Here is a 9,080-nt window from a genome sequence, read left to right as displayed (position 1 = left end):
GGTAGAGGGGGAGGGGGGAGGGGGAGGGGAAGGGAGGGGAGAGGGAGTGGGAGGGAGAGGGGGAGGGGGAGAGGGAGAGGGGAGGGGGAGAGGGAGGGGAGGGGAGGCTGAGGGGGAGGGGAGGGGGAGGGGGGGAGAGGGAGGGGGAAACATAGAAACATAGAAGATAGGAGCAGGAGTAGGCCATTCGGCCCCTCGAGCCTGCTCCGCCATTCAATGCGATCATGGCTGATCATCCAAATTCATGACCCGGTCCCTGCTTTCTCCCCATACCCCTTGATCCCTTTAGCCTTAAGAAATATATCCAACTCCTTCTTGAATATATTTAATGAACTGGCCTCCACTGCCTTCTGTGGTACAGAGTTCCATCGGTTCACCACTCCCTGGGTGAAGAAATTCCTCCTCATTTCTGTCCTAAATGGCCTATCCTTTATCCTTAGACTGCGTCCCCTGGTTCTGGACGCCCCGACCATCGGGAACATCCTTCCTGCATCTAGTCTGTCCAGTCCTGTCAGAATTTTATAAGTTTCAATGAGATCACCTCTCATTCTTCTAAATTCCAGCGAGTACAAGCCCAATCGACCCAATCTCTCCTCATACATCATTCCTGCCATCCCTGGTATCAGCCTGGTGAATCTTCGCAGAACTCCTTCCATGGCAAGAACATCCTTCCTCAGATAAGGTGACCAAAACTGCACACAATACTCAAGATGTGGTCTCACCAAGGCCCTGTACAATTGCAGCAAGACATCCTTGTTCCTGTACTCAAACCCTCTCGCTACGAAGGCCAACATACTATATGCCTTCTTAACCGCCTGCTGCACCTGCATGCTTACCTTTAGCGACTGGTGCACAAGGACACCCAGGTCTCATTGCACTTCCCCTTCTCCCAATCTATTGCCATTTAGATAATAATCTGCCTACCTGTTTTTGACACCAAAGTGGATAACCTCACATTTATCCACATTATATTGCATCTGCCATGTTTCTGCCCAATCACCCAACGTGTCCAAATCATCCTGGAGTTTCTCGACCTCCTCCTCACAGCACACACGCCCACCCAGCTTTGTGTTGCCTGCAAATTTGGAGATATTACATCTAGTTCCCTTGTCTAGATCAGTAATATATATTGTGAATAGCTGGGGTCCAAGGACCGATCCCTGCTGTACCCCATTAGTCACTGCCTGCCACTCGGAAAAAGTCCCGTTTATTCCAACTCTTTGCTTTCTGTCTGCCAACCAGTTCTCTATCCAAGTCAATACCTTGCCCCCAATCCCATGTGCCTTAACTTTACACGCTAATCTCTTATGCGGGACCTTATCGAAGGCCTTCTGAAAGTCCAGATACACCACATCCACTGGTTCTCCCTTATCTATTTTACCAGTTACATCCTCAAAAAATTCCAGTAGATTACTCAAGCATGATTTACCTTTTGTAAATCCATGTTGACTTTGTCCGATCCTGTCACTGTTTTCCAAGTGCTCTGCTAGCTGTATTACATCTTTTATAATGGACTCTAGCATTTTCCCCACTACCAATGTCAGGCTTACTGGTCTGTAATTCCCCATTTTCTCTCTACCACCTTTTTTGAATAGTGGGGTAACATTAGCTACCCTCCAATCCATGGGTACTGTTCCAGATTCCATCGAATGTTGGAAGATGATCAGCAATGCATCTACTATTTCTAGGGCCACTTCCTTAAGTACCCTAGGATGTAGATTATCAGGCCCTGGGGATTTATCAGCCTTCAATCCCATCAATTTCCCTAACACCATTTCCCTACAAATACTGATTTCTTTCAGTTCCTCACTTTCATCAGACCCTATGTTCCCCGGCATCTCTGGGAGGTTATTTGTGTCCTCCTTTGTGAAGACAGAACCAAAATATGTATTTAGTTGGTCTGCCATTTCTTTGTTCCCCATTATAAATTCCCCTGATTCTGACTGCAAGGGACCTAGCTTGACTTCACCAATCTTTTTCTTTTCACATATCTATAAAACCTTTTAGTCAGTTTTTATGTTCCCTGAAAGCTATTCTATTTTCCCCTTCTTAATTAATCCCTTTGTCCTCCTTTGTTGAATCCTAAACTGCTCCCAATCCTCAGGATTATTGCTTTTTCTGGCCAATTTATATGCCCTCTCCTTGGATCTTATGTTATCCCTAATTTCCCTTGTTAGCTACGGTTGAGTCACCTTTTTTGTTTTATTTTTATGCCAAACTGGGATGAACAAATTCTGCAGTTCATCCATGCGGTCTTTGAATGTTTGCCATTGCCTATCCACCGTCAACCCTTTGAGTGACATTCCCCAATCAATCCTACCCAACTCGCGCCTCAGACCATCGTAGTTTCCTTTATTTAAATTTAGGACCCTAGTCTCTGAGTCAACTGCTTCATTCTCCATCTTAATGAAGAATTCGATCATATTATGATCGCTCCAACCCAAGGGGCCTCGTACAACAAGGTTGCTAATTAATCCTTTCTCGTTACATAATATCCAGTCTAAGATGGCCTGATCTCTGGTTGGTTCCTCGACATACTAGTCCAGGAAACCATCCCGTAAACACTCCAGGAATTCCTCCTCCACAGTATTATTACTAATTTGATTAGCCCAATCTATATGTAGATTAAAGTCACCCATGATGACTGCTGTGCCCTTATTGCACAGGAGAGGGAGAGGGGGAGGGGAGGGGCAGAGGGAGAGGGAAAGGGGGAGTGAAAGGGGGAGGGGGAGGGGAGGGGAGGGGGAGGGAAGCTCGGGGCAGGGGAAGGCACAAGGTCTCCTGATCCTCCTGGCCCACAAGGAAACAAAGCAAAAAGATTAAAATTAACGAAACTCTCTGGGCTTCTGGCCCCGGATCCACTTGCTGCCACGTTGACCTGGTGGGGAAGCCACAAAGGCCTCCCCGCGCAGACCTTGGATTATAATAGCAGTTGGGCTCTGAAGACATCATCAGAGTCCTATCTTTATATTTAAAGAAGGATCTCGTCGGCTCCTGACAGGTGCCCCTCTCGCCTGCTCAAACATTGTAGCGCGCTTGCAGGGGGTAAATCGCTGAGGCTATTTTAACTCTCCACATCCTCCGGTTTTCATTGGGTGGGCAGGGTAAAAATCATTCTCGTGTCTTGGAGGTGAGGAACTTACCCATGGGAGGAAAGGACAATCCCTGAGGCACTTGTACCTGAAACACTGGCAGGGTTCTGGGAGTAATAGAAAGAACTTGCATTTCTATAGCGTCTTTCACGACCTCGATCATCCCAAAGCGCGTCACAGCCAATGGAGTACTTTTTTGAAGCGTAGTCACTGTTGTAATTTAGGAACAGCAGCAGCCAATTTGTGCACAGCAAGGTCCCGCAAATAGCAACATGATAATGACCAGATCATCTGTTTTAGTGATGTTGGTTGAGGGATAAATATTGGCCAGGACTCCTGCTCTTCTTCAAAATCAGACCATGGAATCTTTTACGTCCACCTGAGACCTGTTTAACGTCTCATTCAAAAGACGGCACCACTGACAGTGCAGCACTCCCTCAGCACTGCAGTGGAGTGTCAGCCGAGATTATATGCTCAAGTCTCTGGAGTGGTACTGGAGCGCATGACTCAGATGCAGGAGTGCTACCCACTAAGCCACATCTAACAGATACATAGTCAGGCGTAACATTAGAAACTTACATGGGCAAACAAATGGCAAAACAAAAGTGGTAATTTTACAAGCACTGCCAGTACATCCACTAAGGAGGGATACCAGACAAAGGGCCATGGCTATTTATTACATTAAAACACTAATTCTTACAGTAAGTTGCTTGAGTCCCTGTTTAGGTCACTGAACAGTTAGGAGAGCTGGCTGAAAACATGGTTTCAAATTTTAAAATGGATTGTGTTGAGGAAGCTTTTAAGAGGAAAGAAAAAGGATTAACGAGGGAGCTCGAGAGAGAGAGTGGGATAGCTGAATAACTGGAAGAGCGGGAGAGGGAAGGGGTGCACACGAGATCGAAGTCGGAGGACAGTCAGGCTGCAGAGGTGGGGAGGGACTCAGCCACGGAGATGCGTGTAAATGACGAGGATTTTAAAGTAATTGTGTTGTGAGACAACAAGCAAGCGCGGCTCAGCAAGGTCCGATGCAATGCACCAGTGGATGTAGTGCAGGATAGAATGCACCGGCAGAGGTCGCACAGGGTGGAGCTTGAGTCATGTGAGGAGGGGAGTGTTGGTGAAGTTGAGACTGAAGGCGTTAGTGGATTTCTTACTGGTTACCGTCGCGACGAGGGTTGTTAGTCCGGCGACATACATGCCTTAGAGGCGGTGCAATGAAGGTTCGATAGATTGATCACTGGGATGAGAGGGTTGTCCTATGAGGAGAGATTGAGTAGATTGGGCCGATACTCTCTGGAGTTTAGAAGAATGAGAGGTGATCTCATTCAAACATATAAGATTCTGAGGGGGATTGACAGGGTAAATGCTGAGAAGTTGTTTCCCCTGGCTAGAACTAGGAGGCTGAGAGTTTCTCTCTATCTACTCTGTCATGAGGGGTCTAGAGAGAGTCGATAGAGAGAAACTGTTGCCATTGGCGGCAGGGTTGAGAACCGGAGGACACAGATTTAAGGTGATTGGCAGAAGTTGTCTCATTCTTCTAAACTCCAAAGGCGACATGTGGAAAAACATTTTTACGCAGCGAGTGGCTAGGATCTGGAATGCACTGCCTGAAAGGGTGGTGGAGGTAGATTCAATTGTGGCTTTCAAAAGGGAATTGGATAAGTACCTGAAGGAAAAGAATTTGCAGGGCGGAGGGGAAAGGGCGGAGGGAGTGGGACGAGCTGAAGTGCTCTTGCAGAGAGCCGGCGCAGGCTCGATGGGCCGAATGGCCTCCTTCCAAACTGTAACTATTCAAGGATTCTAGGTTGTTTTCCCTGACTGGAGAGTCTAGAGCTAGGGGGCAGAGTCTTAGGATAAAGGGTCGGCCATTTACGACTGAGATAAGGAGGAATTTCTTCACTCAGAGGGTTGTGAATCTTTGGAATTCTCTACCCCAAAGGGCTGTGGATGCTCAGTCATTGAGTATATTCAAGGCTGAGATCAATAGATTTTTGAACTCTAGGGGAATCAAGGGATATGGGGACCAGGCAGGAAAGTGGCGTTGAGGTCAAAGATCAGCCATGATCTTATTGAATGCTTGAGCAGGCTCGAGGGGCCGTGTGCCCTACTCCTGCTCCTAATTCTTATGTTCTTATGTACTCTTGATCTTTCATATTCCAGTTATTTGTGAACGTCTGGAGTTTTTTACTCACTCCACTTCATTACTCACATACACCTAGCCAAATAGATAAATAAACTATTACTGAAACCACGGTGATGGAATGTCCTGAAATCATCGTGTTAAATTTAAATGGTGACTACCCTCATCTCATTCCTCAGCCAATGAATGTGTGTTCCTGAAAACGAGTGAAATTCAAATGGAACACAAGTACCATTACAAATGAGCCAGCTTAATTTTTCCTTTATTCCATTGTGTGTGTGTCTGAGTTGTAACTGGAATATGAAAGATCAAGAGTAAAGCTGACCTAAACAGGAACTCAAGCAGCTTACTGTAAGAATTGTGCTTTTCATATAATTCTGGAGCCGATAGAAAAACAAGTGCAGCAGAGGTGGAGAGGCCAATGTGTAATTTCCCATTTTATGGCTGGAAGGTCCCGCAGACGTAGACTGCACGCAGCTGGTGTGTTTTGAACAGATTTATATAACTTTCTAAAAAAAAAATGTATATATATATATACATGTCTTTAGATGTTTCTAGAAGTGGTCGTTTGTCTGGCCCCAGTGAATGACCTCTTCAAATATTTGTTCCTGTACCACATGGTAGTAACTGTTATTACACGCTACTTATTTTTCTGTTCTTGAGTCACAGAGTCAAACAGTGTGGCTTTCACAGTGGTATTTATATTATCGATTTAATGCTTACACACGAGGTATTGGCACGTTAGTTAATACGGAGGTCAGCAATTAATATTTACATGCTTAGCCCTGCTACACAGATTAAAACACATATCAGCGATTTAATATTTACAAACTTACCCTGCTACACGGATTAAAGCACAGGTCAGGGATTTAATACTTACACTTACCGTGCTACACAGATTAAAGCACGGGTCAACACACTTACCCTGCTACACAGATTAAAGCACGGGTCAGTGATTTAATATTTACACACTTACCATGCTACACAGATTAAAGCATGGGTCAGGGATTTAATATTTACACACTTACCCTGTTACACAGATTAAAGCACGGGTCAGGGATTTAATATTTACACACTTACCCTGCTTCACGGCGCGGCAATTACAAGAGAAATGCAGGGAACAGCGCCAACCGCTGTACCTGGCCTTCTTTGACCTCACAAAGGCCTTTGACACTGTCAACCGTGAGGGATTATGGAGTGTCCTCCTCAAATTCGGCTGCCCTCAAAAGTTTGTCAACATCCTCCACCTGCTTCACGACGACATGCAAGCCGTGATCCTGACCAACGGTTCCACCACAGCCCCAATTCATGTACGGACCAGGGTCAAGCAAGACTGTGTCATCGCACCAACGCTCTTCTCGATCATCCTTGCGGCAATGCTACATCTCACCCTCAGTAAGCTCCCCGCTGGAGCAAACAGGAAACTGTTCAACCTCCCTCGCCTCCAGTCCAGATCCAAGGTCGTTCCTTCCTCTGTCATCAAATTACAGTATGTAGACGACGCTTGCGTCTGCGCAGACTCTGAGGTTGAACTCCAAACCATCGTCATCAGCTTCACCGAAGCGTACGAGAGCACGGGCCTTACACTAAACATCTGTAAGACAAAGGTCCTCTACCAACCTGCCCCCGTCACACAGTACTGCCCCCCGATTATCAAAATCCATGACAAGGCCTTGGACAACGTGGACCACTTTCCATACCTCAGGAGCCTACTGTCAACAAGGGCAGACGTCGATGACAATGTCCAACACCGCCTTCGGTGTGCCAGTGTAGCCTTCGGTCGCCTGAGGAAGTGAGTGTTTGAGTGACCGAAGTGTATGAGAGCATGGTCACTCAAAGGGTTGACGGTGGATAGGCAATGGCAAACATTCAAAGATCGCATGGATGAACTACAGAATTTGTTCATTCCAGTTTGGCATAAAAATAAAACAAAAAAGGTGACTCAACCGTGGCTAACAAGGGAAATTAGGGATAGCATAAGATTCAAGGAGAGGACATATAAATTGGCCAGAAAAAGCAGTAAACCTGAGGATTGGGAGCAGTTTAGGATTCAACAAAGGAGGACAAAGGGATTAATTAGGAGGGGGAAATAGAGTATGAGAGTAAGCTTGCTGGGAACATAAAAACTGACTGTAAAAGCTTTTCTGGATATGTGAAGAGAAAAAGATTGATGAAGTCAAGCGTAGGTCCCTTGCAGTCAGAATCAGGGGAATTTATAATGGGGAACAAAGAAATGGCAGACCAATTAAATACATACTTTGGTTCCGTCTTCACAAAGGAGGACACAAATAACCTCCCAGAGATGTCGGGGAACATAGGGTCTGATGAAAGGGAGGAACTGAATGAAATCAGTATTTGTAGGGAAATGGTGTTAGGGAAATTGACCAGATTGAAGGCCGATAAATCCCCAGGGCCTGATAATCTACATCCTAAGGTACTTGAGGAAGTGGCCCTAGAAATAGTAGATGCATTGCTGGTCATCTTCCAAAATTCGATAGACTCTGGAACAGTACCCATGGATTGGAGGGTAGCTAATGTTACCCCACTATTCAAAAAAGGTGGTCGAGAGAAAATGGGGAATTACAGACTGGAAAGCCTGACATCGGTAGTGGGGAAAATGCTAGAGTCCATTATAAAAGATGTAATAGCAGAGCACTTGGAAAACAGTGACAGGATCAGACAAAGTCAACATGGATTCACAAAAGGTAAATCGTGCTTGACTAATCGACTGGAATTTTTTGAGGATGTAACTGGTAAAATAGATAAGGGAGAACTAATGGATGTGGTGTATCTAGACTTTCAGAAGACCTTCGATAAGGTCCCGCATAAGAGATTAGTGTGTAAAGTTAAGGCTCATGGGATTGGGGGCAAGGTATTGACTTGGATAGAGAACTGGTTGGCAGACAGAAAGCAAAGAGTTGGAATAAACGGGTCTTTCTCCGAGTGGCAGGCAGTGACTAGTGGGGTACCGCAGGGATCGGTCCTTGGACCCCAGCTATTCACAATATATATTCATGATCTAGATGAGGGAACTAGATGTAATATCTCCAAGTTTGCAGACGACACAAAGCTGGGTGGGCGTGTGTGCTGTGAGGAGGATGCCGAGAAAGTAGAATTTGTACAGGTTGGGTGATTGGGCAGAAGCATGGTAGATGCAATATAACGTGGATAAATGTGAGGTTATCCACTTTGGTGTCAAAAACAGGAAGGCAGATTATTATCTGAACGGCAATAGATTGGGAGAAGGGGAAGTGCAACGACACCTGGGTGTCCTTGTGCACCAGTCGCTGAAGGTAAGCATAGAAACATAGAAACATAGAAGATAGGAGCAGGAGTAGGCCATTCGGCCCTTCGAGCCTGCTCCGCCATTCAATGAGATCATGGCTGATCATCCAAATTCAGTACCCGGTCCCTGCCTTCTCCCCATATCCCTTGATCCCTTTAACCTTAAGAAATATATCCAACTCTTTCTTGAATATACTTAATGAACTGGCTTCCACCGCCCTCTGTGGCAGAGAATTCCACAGGTTCACCACTCTCTGGGTGAAGAAATTCCTCCTCATTTCAGTCCTAAATGGTTTACCCCTTATCCTTAGACTATGACCCCTGGTTCTGGACTCCCCGGCCATCAGAAACATCCTTCCTGCATCTAGTCTGTCCAGGCCTGACAGAATTTTATAGGTTTCGATGAGATCCCCTCTCAATCTTCTAAACTCCAGTGAGTATAAGCCCAATCAACACAACCTCTCCTCATACGTCATTCCTGCCATCCCAGGTATCAGCCTGGTGAATCTTCGCTGCACTCCTTCCATGGCAAGAACGTCCTTCCTCAGGTAAGGTGACCAAAA

This window comes from Somniosus microcephalus, chromosome 14 (genome assembly GCF_052327205.1).
Source record: "Somniosus microcephalus isolate GS21.2 chromosome 14, FLI_Smic_1.0, whole genome shotgun sequence".
Classification (NCBI taxonomy): domain Eukaryota; kingdom Metazoa; phylum Chordata; class Chondrichthyes; order Squaliformes; family Somniosidae; genus Somniosus; species Somniosus microcephalus.
This window is presented reverse-complemented; position numbering follows the sequence as displayed.